The following is a 21,297-nucleotide window of genomic DNA, read 5'->3' as shown; positions in this document are numbered from 1 at the left end:
GACTACAAACTCAGCAGTGTGATTCAATACTTCGTAGGAAAAAGGTGGAGGTATATATACAACCAGTATAAACAGAGGCATAGAGTGTACTTTACAATCAATCAACACGTATCTCCTATATGGGCCCATCTTAACCGAATTAAATACAAAAATAAATCGATTTCTTAATGAGGATCAAAAACCCTCGCGACGATGTGTGCCCAGCCCACCCAGGGTCAACGAAGCGATAGGAGCCTGCTACCAACCAAATGAGTTTAAGATAGATAATACCTGAATTATATTGTTTAAGCAGTTTTAACACCAAAGAGCACTTAACTTTGTCGTTAACTTTTCTTACGTGGAATGTCCGCGAAGTGAACTGAGACATACAGAGGCAGGAAAACCAATAACAGCAAGTAGCTTAGATCCTCCACCCCTAGGAGCAGCACACAAAATCAATAACAAATAAAACAGAGTGTGGTAGCAATAGAAAAGATGAGAAAATATAAAAAAATTAGCTCCCTTACCCGCCACCCAGTATACCACCCCCAACATCAGCATCCCTAGAACCCAAACGAGATTGGTATCGCAGTTTACGCAAGCTAAACTAATGCCAATACCGCAATAGAGTAATAAATTGTAGGGACCACCATTGCAAGGGAGCCCTACCGGCAATTGGAAATCGGTGTCATAATCAAACATAAAAAAAAACATTAATACACATTATATATCTAATACAGCAAGTTTCAAAGTTATACAATTCAGCAACACTGACATTAAAACCTGTACTCTGGATAAGCATAGTGATAAAAAAAGCACAAAGTGACCAAAAAAGGGGTTCAGTCAGGATTCAATTGCCAGCCCCCAGGTCAAGCAAGGCAGCCGCCTCCCATGGATAAGAAAACAATTTGGATTTACCATCAACCACAACCCGGAACTTGGATGGAAAAAGCATAAGACAAATTTAAGTCCTGGAATCTGGGCTTAATAGGGAGAAATTGGGCTCTATCCTTTTGAACATCCATAGCGAAGTCCGGTAAAGCAGAGATCTTCACGCCATTTCTAATCAGAGGGTCTTTAGTGTGTCCCAGGCGTAACACTGCATCACGGTCCTTATAATGCAAGAATTTAGCAAAAAAAGGTACAAGGTGGAGCACCAGGTGGTGTAGGGGGAGAGTTGGAACGTGCTGAGCTCTTTCCACAGCAAAACATAAGGTGAAAGAGTCCATGCCATAAGATTCAATCAGCCATTTTTCCAAAAATTATACTGGAGAGAATCCCTCCTCCGCTCCGGCAATACAACGAAGGCGTAGTCTGTCTTCCATATCTAGTAATTTATTTTGCATAGTGGCTGCTTGTTGTCTTTGACAAAATACCTCATCTTTCAGAGAGCCATGGGAGTCCTTTAAGGTAGAGATGCAGGTTTCCACCTCGCCCACTCTTCCCCGGACTCGCTGCACGTCCTGCTGCAGCAGCGATAGGTCACATTGCACCTTCTCAATTTTATACGAAAGGCGCTTCTCAGTGCTAGCTATCGCCTCCATAACTTGTTGTAAAGTGACCACAGGTGGTAACCCAGAATCTGGTCCTTGCAGGCTACCCAAAGTGTTAGGAGAGTGAAATTTATCCTCTTATAGGGGCTGTGGGACCTGTAATGCTGAGGTGCGGGCAATTTTATTAAGTTTATCCGCAGCCACTTGCCCAGTTTTCCCCATGGTGAGATCAGACAGGGAACAGTAAAGAAAATGGCCACTGGCCTATATATGCCACACCCACTTTCAGTTACTGGCCAGAGAGAGCAGGGGACCGCAGACCCAAGCCCTCAACCACTAACCTGGCCACAGGACTAAAGGAGAGTTTCCACTTGTCAATTAAAATGAGCGATTGAATGATAACTATATCATTATCATTCAATCGCTCATAAATCGTGCACAAATCAGTCATGATAATGTCGAAAACGACCAGCGATGCGCGCTCCGGCTGGTCGTTTGACATCAATCATCGCCTGAACATGCTGGTCAATCTGTCGATAACGACAGATTGACCATGTTCATGGATGAGGGAGGGTGCCTACACTGAACAACATATCATTCAGTTTAGGCACTGCAGGGGACGAGGCACGACAGTACAATTACAATGTTGTAATCGTACTGTCGTTCCACTATCTGCTAGTGGATACGCAGATTAAGGAGGAGGCGCCAGCCTCGGGTAGGACACAGACTCCCAGCAGGACAGGCTGCAGCTGAGAAGAGCAGCTCACAAAAGTAGCGGCTGACAAATGCCGGCAGAAGCACACTCACCAGGTCTTCAGAAAGCTGGGGAGACCGTCAGACACCAGCCTGGCGAGGTCAGGATCTCCCTTCAGGATATTGAGCCAGGGAGCTCACCAGCCCCGCATCTCACCTCCTTGCCGCTGTGGCCAGACCCTGCTAGTCTAATTCTACCCCTAACTATATATATATCCATAACCCCACGTCAGGATCCAGTCACATTGTCAATATTCACACTGTTTCACACCACAATGTTGCCACTAGAAAGTTGACATGTTCAACATGTCCACAGACAGCATTTTGATATCCACAGAATGTGAAAAGCACCATCTTTAGCTGCGCAAAGCGGCTAAACCCATCTAAAAGACTACTTAAGGAGCCCAAAAGCCAGACATTTCACACATTGCTGCTCACCACCTGCGTGCAGAAGTGTGGGCAGACACAGTACTTGAGTCAGATCAGAGTAACAATTGAATTGCTCCATTAGCCGCCCATTACTAACAACCATTATAAAAACAACTTAATTCCCCCATGACTGCAAACTGTATGAAATTTAGAAGCTAATGAGGTAGCAAAACAATGTTTTCTACAGTTTACTTTTAGAATTTAAGAGTGTAATTACGCATTGTTACTGTAGGACAACACAATTTAGCCCCATAACACTTCCCAGGCATCCATAAACTGTGTTTAAGCATTTATCTGATATATGAGCAATGAGTCGGCTACACATGGAGCAAAGGTTACTTACAGGGTGTGTGTCCTCAACATGCATCATTCCAGTGTTCAGTGATGCACCCATACATTGGTATTTGGGATGGGTACAGCATAAGAATGTGTAGGTTTATAACATGCAGTAAATACATAGAAGATATAGATAACAAAATGAGGTAGACTTAACTAGGAGGTGTTAATTGCTAATGCACACAGAACTAGGATTAGAAGCACCTACTTTTGACATTAATATTAATACTACCAGTTATTTACAGAGCGCACGTATATTAGGCAGCATTTTACAGAGTATATTTGGCCATTCAATCAGTCCCTGCCACAGTGGAGCTTACAAACTATGGGTCTGACTCACTACGGACCGCTATTGCGACCGAGGCTGCGATTAAGCATTAAGGTCTGCTGCAAAAATATGCTAATGAATGCAATCGCACAGCCAGCATAGAGACGCCCACTAACTACAATCGCAGAATGGGTCCTGCGCACGTGCGGATTCCCGGTAAATCAGGAATCTGCGATCAGCAGTGCACTGCTGAAATCGGGCCCGGTTTTTTAACAGCTAGAGTGCTGTGTTGGGACAGGGGTTAAAGCTTTCCTTAATCATTTTAAGGCAAAGTGATCATAGCAATTTATTGGTCAGCAATAACTACATGGTTACTGTATTCAAGATATGATCAGCTCCTTCCAAAAATCTTTGAGGAATTAAAGGATAGAAAGTTTACCCTTCCATCATGTCAGCCCTGAACATCCGTTTCGGTGGTATTCTGAAAAAAAATGTAGAAACCTATTTAAATAGTCTAATACAAAGATCAGTCTAACAAATAGAAAAATACTGTGACTATGCAAATAGAAGTCCATTAGCTCAGTAGAAATAAACATTTACATCCGTTCCTTTGTAAACAACCGGCAGCATGTGGAACATCTCTATGGGAGTGGTCAGTAAAGTGTAAAAGCATCATAGACCAATACAGCAATAAGCCAGAAGAAACAACCGTGCTGTATTGTAGAGATTCCCAATATACAAAAGGAAGGTAGATACAGCAAAACACACAGGTATTTGGTTTATGCAGGTTAATTCATAATCCCCAATAATATAATTTGCAAAGTAGTTGTTGTGCTTCTTTACCATTGAAATACAATTTATAAATGTATCAGTTTCTTTAGAGAATTGAGAGTGAAATGTTTTCCAGAGTGAAAAGCCAGAAGTACAGCTCAACGTTATAGACTTGGAATGGGTCATGTAGACGTGGGAGTCTCGCTATGCAGCAAACTTTTCGATCCAGTCAGCAGTTCAGGCCGTGGGCTTGACAGTAATAGCTGAAGGCACATTCTGTATATCTGCAAGCTGCCCAGCATATTTGAGTAAAAGGGTCTGGGCCCCAAATCTTGGGTGTGTTATGCGGCGCTAATTTTCATAAACACCCTACATACCTCAATAGTTAGTATGTACCTAGAAAATGGATTTTTGTTTCTTGGAAACACTAATCACTATTCTTCCTACAATTGTACACATTGACATTATAATTTGTAACACTCATTGGTCTTTAAATCTGAGAATAATTATAATAGGTACATTCCCAATAACCATAAGTACTAGTAAAACTATACAAAAGCCTGTACAAATTGATGTCTAAACAGTGATCTCTTTCTCTGAGATCATTATGCAGCGGTGTCCAAAAGAAATTCCCCCACTATTACATACTAGTAAAGGGACATGGCATATGCACCCACTGCGTCGCCCCATCCGGTAGCTCCAACACCGACTCTGTCCCATTGCTTGCTGCAGTGGGAGCCATTGAAATGCATGTTGAAGACAGGACAGACCTTGTTTTGTTACCTGGAGAAGCACATTTAGCTGCAATTACAGGTACAAGTCTACTTGGGTAAATCACAACTAGATTTATTAGTGGGTGAAACTAACAACACAATATCAAACAAACACCTGTCTAGATGAGCTCCAGGAGTGGATGAGAGCCAAATGGCTGTGACACAATCCTGATAAAACAGAGGTCATTATGGTAGGAGCCAGGGCCGGATTAAGGTCTGTGGGGGCCCATGGGCAACAAACTTTTAGGGGGCCCTATACACCATAGTTTCTTGTCACCCTAGGAACATATTTTTCCCCTTTCTATTCACCTTAATGCCCCAGTAGTAATGCCCCACTTGCAATGCCCACTGTAGCAGTGTCACTTATGCAGTGCCCCCAGTAATGGTCCCCCCCCCATATCCAGTGCTCCCTGTAGTAGTGCCCCTTATGCAGTGCCCCCAGTAGTGGTCCCCCCCTATGCAGTGCCCTTTATATAGTGCCCCCAGTAGTGGTTCCCCCTATAGTGCCTCCAGTAGTGGTCCCCCCTAGGCAATGCCCCTTATATAGTGCCCCCTATGCATTGCCCCCAGTAGTAGTGTGGCCGGAGGCCGACCACGTGATAAGAATGGCTGCCACGGCACTAAAGAGATTAACCCTCACGCGCGGCACCATATTTAAAAGAACCTTTAGGCGCAGTGCGCCACGTACTGCGAATGTATATGTAATATGTTTGAACAGGTCATATTCAATGTGCTGTGAAAATGTACTTTTTAAATATTTAGCCTATGCACTTATAAGGAATGTATAAGTTGTTTTGTTTTAGAAGGCTGTAACATTTAAGTCAAATGGTTTTGAGACATTCTCACCTCCTAGTGATATGTTAATTATCCTGATGTAGTGACCTCACCTTCGTTTACAGCACTTTCAGTGAAATGCAATGCAGAGGTCTCTGGTGTGTTTCTCTGTACAATACCCCAGCAAGTTTGGTAAAAACAATTTGTGTGTGTTTAGGAAGCTTCTATCTTGTGTAAGAACTTAGGTGTTAAGACTCAAAGCCAAAACTGGTTTTAGTCATAGACATGTGAAAGGACAAATGCAGAAGAAATTTGCATTATATTTACCTTTTCAGAAACAGTATATGCTAACTCAGTTTGTGCTTAGGAAAGCCAAATGTTTTTGGGTGGTATCAAGGAAACTGATTTAATTTCTGTGAAATGTAAGACGCATTTATTTATGTTTTGTGAGATAGCCTGATTGGCTAAGAGGAACCCAGGGCGGACTTACCCCCTGTGGTAATGTGTATTGGATTAGCACAAAAAGAAGGCTTCGTGCCTGGTAAAATTGTACAACCCTGTAAATTCTTTGAGTGCTGCTGGCGCCCATTACTTAAAACGGATGTCGTGCCCAAATTCACAGGGATTAGCCGCATAAAGCAGCTAAACCATGCAAACTACTGGCCGCTCTGCCCTACCAGCAGTTTGGGTACCCTTAACCCCGACTTTGGGCAGATTTCTGCTCACCACCGGTTGATAATGGGCACCGCGACACTCGCACTGAGCAGAACAAACAATTTAACAGCTCCCGTCACTTTAGATGGGAGCCGAGGATGTGAAAAGACAATCGAGTACCCCCCTAAACATCACAAACTTAAGGTGCCTACAACAGATCATGTAAAAAATGCCTGATGCGATGCGATGCGCATCCCCGCTGGTTGCACATCGTATCTTCAGATCGGCCATGCTGTAGGGCAGATTTGCCAATCTGGTACACAATGCACGATAGATCTTAAGTCAGAATGGACATATTTTTACTCCAAATCATGTGTAGGACTGCCGGGGAGCTGCCGGGGGAGAGTTCAAGGGAAATCGTACATCTTGAGCACATCGCTAAGTGTGTAGGCACCTTTAGGGGCCTATGTATCAAAGCTGTGAGAGTGATAAAATTGTGAGAGATAAAGTGCTAACCAATTAGCTCCTAACTAACTTTTTTAAAAAGAGTCTGCAAAATGTAAATTGGAAGCTGATGGTTAGTACTTTAGCTCTCACAATTTAATCACTCTCACAGGTTTGATACATAGGTCCTTTAATCACTTAAAACATTAATTTTTTCATCTGAAGGACATAGCTAGAATAAGCAGCTGACTCACTCGGAGATCACTCATAAGGTGCCCATCCACTTAAAGACATGAAAACGACTGCACGATTACAACATTGTAATCGTGCAGTCGTTTGTTAGTCTGTGATGTGCCTACACTGACCGAGCAGTCGTTCAGTGTAGGCGCATCAATCATCTGCAAACATGCTGAACCTGACATTATAGTCAGGTTGTCCAGCATGTTTGCCCGATGATAGATGTCTAAATGACCAGCGGAAGCGCACATCTCTGGTCGTTTTAGACATTTTTCTTAACGATTTGCAAACAATTTGTGAACGATTGAACGATATTGTTATCGTTCAATTTAATAGTCTAGTGGATGTGCACCTTTACAAGCATTTGGTTCTCCAAGAGAAAGAATTGCATTGCTTGCAGCTGGTACAAAAGGCAGCATCCAGAATGTTCTGTAACTAACCATCTTCTCTCTTGCCACATAACACCCATTCTCCACTACCTTCACTGGCTTTCTATAAAATGGCTTACTGACATTTTCCAATGTCTTACATAACCAGAGTCCAAGGTACGTGAAGCAGCATCTAATGCCTTACACTCACCACTCACCTCACTCAGCCATTTCATTTTTGCCTTTTTAAAAAAGAAAAGTGTTATGATGAAGTGATTGCGACTTTTTTTCATGCAAAGTTCCATTGAGCTTTATCTAATTCCTGTGCGGTTAAAGTCTAGCAGGGCGTTTTTGGTACACACAAATTTAAAGAAAAAAAAAAAGTCACTACACTGCATGGTGCGGCTTGCTCTCGTCAGGCGTCTCGTGCCGCATGCCGTATTGAGGCTAAGTGTATGTGGACACGTCTGTAATTATCAGCTTTTGTACACTGCAAATTTTTGACCAGTGTTTTTGCAATATGGCTCGAGATTCATCAGGTTGAATACAAATGATTAACAGAAAAGATCAAATCACCCATGCTGGGTAGGCACATCATCAGTGGGATGCTGTATTGGATTAGATTTACACTAAACACAGCACTCAGAGTGGACGCCTAAAAATGGTTTGTCTCTTCATACAGTAAAATCATCCTCCATTTGGTATGTGGGTCCCTACATACTGGCAAACTCTAGGGGGTCAATCCAATTAGCCGCAAGTCACAGCGGAAATTGCCATGCTTTATTCATCAATAATGGTTTTCTTTTTGCTACCTTTCCTTAAAGTGTTGGTTTATGAAAAGCCTGTGTTATTGATCCATGGACAGTCTGTCCCACCTCGGATAAGGAAGACTGATTTTGTCTGACAGTTGCCACAGCTCACCAATAGGTGGAGGGCGGCATCTTCTAGGCAGAGTCACAGGCAGATGTGTTGTATTCTCTTCATTTGTATATGATGGACTTTGCTCTAAGTACTTGAATATTTAGTAACGCACAAATACGGGGCCCGATTCAGAGTAGGACTCAGTGCAGCAATGTTTTTCATCTGCACGTGTCTGAGTCACAACATGCATACGATTTTGGTCGTAGAGAGTCACAATACCAAGGTAGATGGGCAATTAATGGGAGGCAACAGAGGGGTAGCTAAATAGACACACGGAGATGTTGTAAGCAATAAAAAGGAGACAGATGCAAGTGTACACTCCAACTATGCTGAACCTAATAATAATACTGCTAAATTGCATTAAAAAGATTCTTAGCATAATAACGGCCATAATTATGGGCCTGCCCACCGCGTCCAGGTGACCTCTATCAGGCAGGTCCCTAACACTCCTATGGAACAAATACAGGGCACGGTAACCCCCAGGCCAACCCAGCAGAACCGCCCCATGGCATCACACTAATGTGGAGATGTTGTGTCTTATTGGAACATCGCAGGCATGTCGCGGTTGGCGGTTGGTGCAAGTTTCGAAGGTGCGACAGTAGATCGTACTAAGCAGTATTCCATCGTCTAGAGACGCTGACAGTGGGTGTCACAGTCTTTGTACATTCGGACACACGTATGTACACCAGGGAAGGGCATTAGCATAAGGTTGCAGACATGAAAACGACTATGTATGACTCAGAACCAGGCCCATAGTGTTTCGCAGATATGATCCTCACTAACAGTAACATTCTTTACAGACATTTAAAAGATCCACAGTGGTACTAATTATATCAGCAGTGATTGGGTGAGGAGGCCTAGGAAACATGCACCATTAGCGGGCCCCAGGACTGGATTTGGAAAAACACTACACTAACCACCTATATATTACCACTCACAGACAGGTGCACTTACTTGTTAACCAATTGAAACACTACGTTACACAGGTGCACTAAGTAAAACGGTGAAAAATCCGGTAAAAAAATATGAACCATGACCTCTCTACCCTGTGTCTCATGTCTGCACCTTCTCCAACAACCTTGTCTGTCCTTGTTCTGTTTCTATGTAGGGTTTGTTATGGACTCTCTGGCGCTGCGGAAATTTGTGTATACTTATAAATAAATGATGAAATAAGCAAACCATAAATCCATGGCAAGAAAATCAAATGTTAAAAAGCCAAAGTGGTGAATACTTCTTATAGTCACTGTACCACTATGTACAAGCCAAGAAAGTTCCAATGTAACTTTTGATCATGGAGAGTTGTTTTTTCTTTTTATTAAATCAAATGAGCCAATAAGGGTTTCCGTCGTTCCAAACAGCAAAGGCAGACTTCGGGCCAGGTTGATAGTGTGTGGATGAAAAGACAAATGTAGGACAGACAGAACAGAGTGACAATAGCCGGTTGCCTCTGAAGTTTTGTAAGTAAAAGTAGTCACAATCAGTAATAAAGGGTGGAAGCATTTAAACATATTTGCAAGTCCACATAATACTAGTGAAATGGACCTAGCACCTACATGATTATGAATTTCAAGACAGCAACATAGATGTACTCTAAGGATCATGAAAATAAAAACCCTGCTCTGGATAGATATTGTTAGCGATCAGTACATTTTACAGAAGTTTCTTTGCCATAAAAGAAAGTTGTGTTTTTCTTTTAGCCCATTATTAGTAAGTGTTCGGTGACATTTTATTTTCACTGCTCTCACTCTGGAAGTGTTGCAATCCTGACGTCACAGGTGTGCAAGAACATAGTGGTGACCTTTACATCGCATAGACAGAAATGTCACAGCTGTAAGACAGACAAAGGAAGAGCCACTTTCTGGGTACAGCTGTAGGAGGCTGCCACGTAAAGGCAGCGACTCCAGTCCTTGTAGTAATTGATGCCAACGTGACTGATCGGAAACATTTTTGCGCACCTTGCTGCTGGCTTTTCTTGCAGTTTTCTGTTTACAGGTCTCATTATTGAGTCATTTTTAAGCAACATTTTATTTTAATCTCACTGTTCACCCAAGAACATTTTAAAAATGTTCCAATGTGTAAGAGACAAACGATGCAGGGGTGACTTCATGGTAGGCTTGTAGATGTGAATCAGTAGGAGTAAAGGGACATGGAATGAATGCTTATAAGTGGACAGTTTTAGTATTGCAGAAGCTTACCTCCACATCTCGGGAGAGCAGGGATACTCTGCATACTAATGAGGTGGCCTGTGGGTGCAGTCAAATGTCTGCATCTATAAGCATTGTGCGATTGGATGATCTTGCAGTCATGTTGGTCTCTCAGGAAAGACTGTGTAGAGCAGCCATTCTTCAGTAGTATTTCTTTTGGATAACAGTTTACACATCATATGGGATAATATACCTGTTAACAGTATTTACAAGACTTCTATGAAAGCATAAAGTCACAGGCTGGGTGCTTTGTTTTTTGTTGTGTTTTTTTTTTCTACTGCTCACAGTACTCAGATGTAGCTGTAGATATCCATTCCTATTACTTATAAAGGACAATACATACTGGTAGTTTAAATCAGTGCAAACCACATAATGTAGATAGGATAGTTACAACAATTCATCAAGGATCACTTACAGTATTGTGTTATGTGAAAATGCCTGTGCTTTGTCAAACGGCTCTGTGTAGTCCTTTTAATCAGCACAGCTGCTCCTATACAGTCTTAAAGAGTAATGAACAACTATGTAATGACACACTACATGGTCATAAGTCGGTAACATCCCTTCTGATGAATGTGTTTGGCCATTTCAGCCACACCCATTACTAACATGTGCACAATATCAAGCACAGCCATGCAATTTCCAAAGTCATACATTAACAATAGAAGGGGTTGTACCGAAAAGCTTAGTATCATTCAACGTGTCACTGTCATAGGATGCCACCTTTCCAACAAGTGAGCTTGTCAGATTTCTGCCCTGTTAGTGCTGCCACGGTCACCTGTAAGTGCTGCTAATATACTGAGGAACAATGTCAGAAGAACTACTGTTCATTTGGAGCTTCATGGATTGGGTTCCCATGATTGAGCAGCTGCACACAAACCTCAGATCACCATCTGCAATACCAATACTGGAGTGCTGTAAAGCACACAGCCAATAACACTGGAGCAGCAGAAACGCATTGGCTCACGCTTCACCATTTTGCAGTCTGAATCTGCGGATGCCTGGATTTTTGGTGGAGGAGAGAGAACGGTCTGGGGAAGAATTTCCTTGTTTGGTCTGGGACCCTTAGTTCCAGTGAAGGGAAATGTTAATGCTACCATGATATTCTAGTGAATTGTGCGTTTCTAAAACTTCTTGGAGAAGGCCCTTTGCTGTGTCAGCATGACAATGCCCCTGCAAGCAAAGCCAAGTCTAGTGGAAAGCTTTCCCAGAAAGGTGGAGGATGGTACAGCAGCACAGGGGGACCAACTCCATATTAATACCCATGGTTTAGAGAAGGAGTAGTAACAAGCAGCACATATGGCTGTGCTGTACAGGTGTCCACATACCTTTGGTTATGTAGCAGATTTTTTTGAAATGATCAAATAGTAGCAAGAAAGAGCTTAAAAAAGCCAATAAATCAAACTCATCTGAATTTTAATAATTTTTAATTAGTGCAGTATTTGTTAAGTAAACATAAGCACCAGGCTACTATAAAGTACAACCAATTGTTCTAACCCGCCCCTTCCTTATGTACCGTTAGATGAAAAATAGACATTGGGACATGATGGACCTACAGTATGAGAGTCCATCACCCAAATCATCTTCACATAACGCAGGCTGTACATGATCACAGAAGATAGAGACGCGTGTGTTGGTACTGGCTGCTCTGATGGAGATAAATGATCTTTAGTGCTAAGCAATGACAAGAAAAATAAAGATTGATAAATATATAGTTGAAAAGCACAGAAAAAAAGTGACAAAAATAAACTGATGTTCTGCAAGTATTGTACGAGAGCATTAAAAAAATGAATATATTAAATTACCCTGGAGGTTGATCACAACAGTAATATCATTACAGATACTAGAATCTTTAATCCTGAAATGATTATTCAATCACAATCTCAATTTGACAGTGATTTATACGAAGGAGACACATCCACACACCTATAGCAAATACCCCTATGCATCTGCTTATATTAGATTACATAGCAGTCACATTTCCACTAGTTCCATGTCACAAAGGTGTGTTAATATTTTACCTACACTTCTTAGCCCTGAGGACACAGCAAGCGTTAAACAGTCCCACTCACGCCCAGCTGTTATAAAAGAAATGAAAAGGACAAGTTTGAGCTGTTCTTGTAGAAGTGAAACAGCCGGATTAGCAGGGAATCACAGCAACGTTGTGTTTTGTAACCTCCTTAACTACCACCAGTGTCATCAATGGCATCACCAAGTAAAGCAAAGCAGAGCAATTACATATATACTGCATTATTTATCACACTTTTCAGGAGATGTGTGTCAGCATTCAGTGTAATTGGTATTCAGTTTTAGACGTCAAAACTGTCCTCTAAATACGCTATTTGAGCAAATACAAGATTACAACAATAACCTATAACTAGGAAATACCATTAGACAGGCCTCAATCAGGAAAGAGATCACTGCCCTACTGTACATAGGGCACATTGTCTCTAAACAGATCACATGTAACTAACAATATACAGCTCTGCATCTCACCCATATTTCTAAGTTATTCGGGACTAGTTAGCAGCCCATTAAAATTACAAGACATTGTGGCACCTGCAAAAAGTCCTGTTTAAACACTCAAACGGTCACTTTCGGTCATTTCTGCTCGACAACTCGGAAGGCTGCAAGTAGAAATGTCAGTGCCGCCAGCGCCTGAACGGCGCAACAAATTAATTGCTTCATCGGGCGCCATCTAGTGGCCGCTGGCGCACAACACACCTGAATTACTCCCACAGAGGTGAGGAGCAGCATATTTCTAAAGAGCAGAACACACCATGAGTCATAAAGACACGCCCCATTTTCCTTGGCCATTACCCCTTTTCGGGTCCGGCACCCTGCCCGACTTAGAGTGAAATATATATATAGCAATTTCAACAGAACCAGGCATGTCCTACTACACATTTTAAAAGGCACTACCAGGACAATATATTACATTGTTTCAAGCTCAATGGCAAAAAAAAAAAAAACTTGCAAAATACATTGAACTTAATACTAAGAGGGGAATTCAATTAGAGGTGAAAAGCCATATTCGCCTGTTTTTTTGTGAAAAATTTGCCTAAAAAAAAATTAGCCAAATTCAATTCCAGGACAATTTCGCCTAAGTGGAAACAATTCTCCAAAAATGATTCTCCAATCAATAGCTGATGAAAAGAAATGCAAAATCTTTATTTTGGGGTGCAAACGTGGGGAAACAACTCAGACCCCTTGGGACAGCCCCCCCAAAGGACAAATACGCAAAAAATACAGAACTAAAACCTAAGAACACCCCGAAAAAGACATGTAATTTTTGGGGTGTAAATTTACAAAGTGGGGGGATAAACATTAAAAGTAGCGAAAAATACTTCTTGGTGGTCCACAAGTATGGGTCAGGTGTTTTTGGGATTGCAGGTGCATGCAGCAGGTGGATTTTTCTAATTTTTTAAAAGTTCATTTTAGAGACATAAAAACATGCTAGCACCCATTTTCAAGCACCCCAAATTTGACAGGACTACTTATTTTCACCAAAAAATACAGCTTTATGCCATTCTTCACCACTTTTACAGAAACGCTAATAGCAAGCAATTTACACAACTTAAGTACGCAAAATAGTTTTATTAGGGCTATTAGTACACATTTATATTGATTCCCTATGTTAGAGCATCTTTTTCTGGGGTACAGACTGATTTCCCCAATTCTTTCAGTACTTTTCACATGTTCCGCATTCGCCTATTTCCGTGTTCGCCTGTTTTGCAATTAAATTAGGCGAAAAGCGGGGACGAGCACGGAATAAATTCGCCTCTGAAACAGGCGAATGAAGCGAACAGTCGGACAGGCGAAAACTTCGCCTCTAATTGAATATGGCTCTAAGAAGCCTGTTAGTCTCCATGCATTGTACCCATTTTTACAGTGCATCACTATGAACGAGTCAGTAAATACAACTCTGTAAATGTAGTTAAAGAGAAAGAAAGCTTTAGCAGATTCTAGGTTTAAGGTTCCGCTCATGACATAGAGGGAGATCTACTAAGTCGTGGAGAGTGATAAAGTACCAAAAAATCAGTTCCTGTCATTTTTCAAACACAGCCTGTAAACTCAGTTAGGAGCCGATTGGTTAGTACTTTATCACTCTCCACTTACTCTTTTTCCAAGGCTTAGCGCATCTCCCCCATAGACTGCTGTAACTACGATATAGTATAGATAACATGCACGCGCTTTGCTACCAAGTTCATGGTCTGTTCAGATATCACAAGCACTGTGTGATACTAAATGCTGCACACTGTTACAGAAAGCATGTGATTATGTGAGCTTCCTCATAAGTTACCAGTAATATAACCCCAATTAAATCACTGTATGGTCATGAGACAGTACAATGGACCATGAGCGGGGAAAAAAAAAAAAACTGCAAGTACACCACACACACAATGACCTTCAAGTAATAATATCCAGTATGCTTAATTGTGTATCATTTACAATAATTCCCATGGGTGTAAAGAATATTACTGAAAAAGTCAAAACAACAGCATTGCCGTCTGGAAGTGAAATGGTCACTGAAAACCAGATGGCCATTGTATGATCTAATAATGCACACCCATGGGCCTGACCCACCCAACTGCAGGCTCTCACTAACAGCAACTAAACACAGCAGCTGGATAGGAAAATTCAGTGTGCAGGACTAGCCACAGTGAAAACCCTCTCCAGCAAATAGTATCGCACTAAACAGCATGCCTCTGTATACACCTTCCAAGTGTCTCTCTTTTGCACCCAAGAAAAAAAAAATCGCATTTATGCATTCACTCCTTCAAAACAAAGTAAACATTGGGGCTGTACATGTGTACCCACACTATAGTACTGAAGGAGCTTAGGCCTTGTGCAAACGGACATCAATTTTGGACATTGTACAAGCATTTTTAAGTCTAGTACCACTGCAAATAAAAAAACAAACAGGAAACCAGTTACCCCATAAACAATTGCAATGCAGTTTTCCAAACATGGACTAGGTTAAAAAATAGCAGATGTGAAATGTCAGTGGTTGCCTGGCCTTTTGCATCCACTGTATTTACATTAGTTTCTAAATATCAGCCATGAGATGCTCCTATGGGCCACCAAAAATTATATATATATATATATTTTTTTTTTTTCCTATTAGTAAACTTGAAAATGTTCCTTAGAAACAACAACAACCAATGGCTATAAGACGCGTCCCCTTTTTGTCACTCTTGGGTGCGTGCCCGGCACTTACTGGCACGCCGGGCAGCGCCCAAGCGCTGCAGACATGGAATAGATGCCAGGCGCATGCGCCCGGCGTCCATTCTCCGGCGGTGACCGGGTCACCATACATTTCTCCACCCGCAGGACACTGCAACCCGTGGGTGAAGATGGCACCCGCAGGCTGTGAGGGCAGGGCGCTCTTTGCCCTCCAGAAGGAGAGCAGGGCGCCGAGCCCCGCTAAAACAGCCTAGCGGGAACGCTAGACTGATATTCTGCAAAAGGTACAGGGATTGGACTGCTAAGAACTGGGGTAAAGTTATTTTCTCTGATGAATCCCCTTTCAGATTTTTTTTTTCGCTTGTCCGGAGAAGGAAAGGTGAGCGCTACCATCAGTCCTGGGTCATGCAAACAGTAAAGCATCCTGAGACCATTCATGTATGGGGTTGCTTCTCAGCTAAGGGAGTGGGCTCACTCACAATTTTGCCTAAGAACACAGCCATGAATAAAGAATGGTACCAAAACATCCTCCAAGTGCAACTTCTCCCAACCATCCAAGAACAGCTTGGTGACGAACAATGCCTTTTCTAGCATGATGGAGTACCTTGCTATAAGGCAAAGCTCGGGGAACAAAACATCGACATTTTGGGTCCATGTCCCATTGAGAACTTGTGGTCAATCCTCAAGTGGTGGGTTGACAAACAAAAACCTACAAATTCTGACAAACTCCAAGCATAGATTAGGCCAGAATGGGTGACCATCAGTCAGTATGTTGCCCAGAAGTTGACTGACAGCATGCCAGGGCGAATTGCAGAGGTCTTGAAAAAGAAGAAGGGTCAACACTGCAAATATTGACTCTTTGCATAAACTTCATGTAATTGTTAATAAAAACCTTTGACACTTATGCTTGTAATTTTACTTCAGTATACCATAGTAACATCTGACAAAAAGGTCTAAAAACACAGAAGCAGCAAACTTTGTGAAAACCAATACTTGTGTCATTCTCAAAACGTTTGGCCATGGCTATATGGCCTTTAAAAAAAGCTGTGTCACTTTTAATAGAATAAAGAATAACCAGAATATACTGCAATTTAACATTTAACTGTTGATTACCAGCTGATGACTCAAATACCTTTAGTACAAGACACTACATACAGTAAACAGACTTTAATAGTTATTGACCTGCAGTTAGTAAGTGTATAGGGACTAATGCCCAAATTGGGCCTCCCTGTACACCACTTTTGTATTGTATATAGGAAAGGTTCCTGGACTGCACAACCTGAATATATATAATGGGAGGTGCTACCTGATGAGACTAATTGCAGGCACAGAAACAGACAAATCTCAGGTGCACAACTCCAAATGACTGATGATATAGAAATGCAATAATATTCTGCAATCAATAGATTGCAAAATTTTATTGCATCTATATATTATCAGTCATTTGGAGTTGTGCACCTGAGATGTGTCTGTTCCTGCACTTTTGTATTGTAGTTTGGCATTGCTTTTATAGACTGTAATTCATTGATTTGTACAGTTCTCGAAACATACATCAACGGTAACCTGTGCATCTAATCTAACACATTGTTTATCTGGAAATGCCAGTATGCACAACCAGACATAGATAACCCGTGCACCCGTGGAAATGGTTGTCGCTTTACTGCCAAAAGTTTGCCAACTCCAAATAATCTAAACCATCTATAGACTAATTTCCAAAACAGATCCTCTTTTACCCAGCTAGCAGAAGGAAAATAAATTAATATTTGGACAATGTACTTTTAGCAGCATGTCTAACAACCCTTCTATGTACATATTTGCTATTAAGGAAGCATCGTATTCATTCCTGGAGAACAAAACCAATTCAGAACAGCTCTGTGCATAGAAGTCTTGTATGATTTCTATAAAAGGCAATGCTAGAGGCAATCCATCCTATTATGATCAGAACAAAGTCATTGCTAAAATACACAGAACAATGAATTCTCCAATATCAAGTTCCTTAAAAAGCGAGGCTTAGGTATAAAACACAGCGTATGGCATTGTGGTAGCAGCGCGTTGTCTTCCAGTCAAACACTAAAGATAAATACAGGGTGGAATGAGACTGCACAGGTTATAGCTTTTTAACTTCTAGGAATGGAAACTCATTAACCTATGATGTTAAAATCAATTAAAAATGTTTAAATGGCCATAAAATGGAGAGAGAAAAAAATCAATTATTAAATTAACTAATGAAACAGGCATCATAATAATAATTAGCTTGGAGTTAAATAAATCATAGAGTTAAATAAATCATAGAGAGAACAGCCAGAGCACTTGTCAGATGAATGCATTTGTAGTCACTGCAGGTTGCACAACACACATCCACTATTTCATCTTAAGAACTCAGACCTGCTGAATTCCTTAGGAAAGTATTGTTATTCTTACCACTCACCACTTATACACAATCAGTTCGACTGTAAACCAGGATTCATTTCCCACATAAACAGTATGGTCCATGCTCCACAGCACAGAGCTGGGGGAGGGATGGGAATGTCCCCTTTCTGCTGTAAGTTCTACTAATTGTACATGGTTTTTATTGGGGGGGGGTTGTAAGAGAGTCTGTTTTTATTTTATTTATTTTTCTGTGAGCCGATTAGCTGTATGCAGGATAGGCACAGTAGGAGTGCACTGACCTTTGGATGCCACTGATATTACTGTACATGGGAACATTCTGCTTGCAATAACCTAATAAGGGAATACTTTCCACCTTTCATTTTTAAACGTTAGTTCTCCATTCTGTCCCTACTAGTTGAGCCTCAGTTTGCAAACGAGGAGGATAACTGCAAAAGGAATCCACAGGAGAGAAGTTGTGCTTTAATATTCTACTCATTTAAAGAACATCAGGAATTTGTCAACACAAATAATAAATCTGAACTATTTTTTTACCCAGTTTAACTCCTGTAATACCAGCTGAAATTATTAAAATCATGTGAATGCAATGGAACAAAATTTAAATTGTAAGCTCTTCAGGACAGATGCTTCTAAAAGGCAGTATACCATACAATGCCAAGTACCCTGCCAAATTAAAAAGGCAAATTAATCCTAAATAGTCCCATAGTCATTCATACAGGTAAATTTTAAGTCAAACAAATATTATCCTTTATCAGAGTGTGCTACTAAATATGTTTAAGTGTTATTGTCTGTATTTACACCAGATTATAATCATGCAATGAATTCAGACACAGTTTATAATTAATATTTCTGTATTAAATTATTCCAGTAGATTCTGAAAGAAACACATCTCCTTAACCCCTTGTCATGCTACGCACACCCTAAATATATGAGGGGTCAATTCAATTAGCAGTGAGGCCCCTGTCGTTGTGTAAGTACAGTTATATGACGCATTTACGGTACCTCCGGACTCGCTGATTTTTGTTCGCAGTCCCATAGGGCTGCATACAGAAATCCACAGGTTCAGGGCAAGATGGGGCTGCGAGGTGGTTAAGTTGAGGTAGCGTTGATGGCGTTCAAACGCCCTAAACGATAACTTGCTCCCCTCATGACTAATTGAGTTAACCCCATGGAATCTGGAATATACACTCAAAATTCAAATATATAGCAAGCATGTGAGGACTACAGATTCCCACAATGCTTCAGGAAGCAGGAATACATGAAGCTGACCCTTGGACTCAGGAACAGCTAATAATAATAATGCATTAGTGAGCACAGCATTGGTATTGTAATGAGGAATCTTCCTGTATGTTCTCCAATGTGTGCCCTTTTGCTGTATGTGGGCTGCAGTCACCTGGGCAGCATCATGATTTATTACTATTGAAGAAAAACAAACATTATTGCATGTCTAGCACACCACAGACACAAATGCTGTGCTCACTAACGTCTTATTATTATGATGGCTATGCCTCGCACCATGCTGTGTCAGGAGGCGCCGGGTGAGGTGCTCAGTGAGTCAGTCACAGGTACAGGTGCATAACTTTCCCTATGACAGGCAGGCTGCAGCCCAGTACAGGAACCCAGAGGCTTTATCCCTATAGGGGAGAGAGAGCGGCTGCAGCCACAGACGCATGCACACTGGGTAGTTGGAAAGTTTCCGGTGACCCGGTGCGGGAGGCGCTCTTACCTGGCTGGTCGCCCTATCCCCCCTTTGTTCCTCGGGTGTCCGCTCAGCGTCTCTCTTCCTCTTTCTCCATGTCCCACCTGCCCAAACAGGGATAGCTCCGCCCGGCCAACCCAACCTGCTGTGCCTGAAGCCCGGCCACGCCCACTGCCCTGCCGTGCCTTCCACAAGGAGCTCTCGCCGGGACAAAGACCGTGCAACCTAGCTTGTTTATTGTATGGGCGGGACTAATGTCTTGAAAGCGGCTTTGTTAGCATGGCAACCTGTGGCTGCAGATAAGAGAGCAGGGTTAGGTGACTGATTAGCGCCACCGCCTGGCTATCTGCTGAATGACACCCTTCCTCTGTATAATTGTATAAATGCTCTTCTAATTGTACTTCATGGTGACCAGGGTATTCACTCAGGACAGACTCTTATTTTCATTTATACCTCTTTCACATGTGAATGCCAGGTCGCAACTGCAATTTTGTTCAGGTGTCCATCCCGGGGTGCGACCTGGCTGAGACCCCATTCAGACTGGCGGTGCGACCCAGCACTAATGCCGGATCGATGATGTCACCGCCATCACGAGTACTGTCTCTTCCTATGCAGTGAACGGGACCCGGGTCATAGCGACCTGGGTTACCCGTTCACACTGCACCGCGAGCCGAGTTGAACATGTGTTCACATGCAAAAACCCGGGTTATTGCTTGTAGTGTGAAAGGGGTATTAGACTGCTGATCATAAGCCCAAATTAACGTGATAAGTGGGAATTTATTCCTATAACTGTTTTGCCTTATTTGACACCAAAATAACATTTTTGGTTCCTTTTATAGACTCCGCAAACTCAGAAGAGTGCCACAGTTTTGTATAAAAAAATAATAATAATAATAATTGGAAATTCTAAACAGACCCACGGAAGAACTGGTTTATCTCCTGCATTCCCCTCTACAGACATGGTTTAAGAGAGGAAGGGGCCCTTGTGCAGCCTCCCTGGCTTTGTGCTAGAGCCTACTGCACATGTGCAGGTCTCCAGGAACATTGGGCCTGATTCAGAGCCGGACGCTATTTGCGCTCGCTCGTTCAGAAAAAGGGGCCGGATATTTAAATAGAACGCTCGCTCTTTGCGGTCTGTTGACACCTCTATGTCTGAATGAGCAAATGAAACATGCGCTCGCTATTTTTTTAAAAACGCCCCCTGGCCGCTCGCATCCTACGTCATCTCTGCTATTTATTAGATTAATCGAGTACATCGAAAGGCGTATGAACTGCTCGCAGTGCTTGTGGTAGGATTTTCCTACTGCAATCATGCGAGCAGTTCAGGCTAAAAGACAACCAAGTGATGTGGTCGATGACGCTGCTTTGTTAATAATGCACACCCTTAAAACGCCTGTTTTGACCAGTTGGCACGCCTGCGTTCGGATCTCCGCTCCCCGTTTTCAAGCACCTTCCCCTGTTACCACCCACAAACGCCTCATCCTGTCACTCAAATTAGCAGGCATTCGCTATTTTGCGAGCACACAATTTCCGACCGCAATGACTGGTTCGCGCATGTGTATTACAACCCATATGCATGCGCAGTTGTGCGAACATCGCTCGGAGCGAACGAGCGGCCGCTT

The 21,297-nt window shown here is 42.1% G+C and overlaps 1 protein-coding gene across 1 annotated transcript in view; it reads right to left on the bottom strand.

The window, feature by feature from the left end:
* KIAA1671 (KIAA1671 ortholog) overlaps positions 1 to 19,851 on the bottom strand; it is a 216,504-nt gene extending 196,653 nt beyond the window's left edge. Inside the window, exon 1 of the mRNA XM_088467891.1 lies at positions 19,703 to 19,851. The gene's annotated coding sequence lies outside the window, so the exon portion shown is untranslated. The remainder of the gene's footprint in view (positions 1 to 19,702) is intronic.
* Positions 19,852 to 21,297: the final 1,446 nt, after the last annotated feature.

This window comes from Taudactylus pleione, unplaced genomic scaffold, assembly GCF_031769625.1.
Source record: "Taudactylus pleione unplaced genomic scaffold, aTauple2 ptg000078l, whole genome shotgun sequence".
In the NCBI taxonomy this organism is placed as follows: Eukaryota; Metazoa; Chordata; class Amphibia; order Anura; family Myobatrachidae; genus Taudactylus; species Taudactylus pleione.
This window is presented reverse-complemented; position numbering and strand designations above follow the sequence as displayed.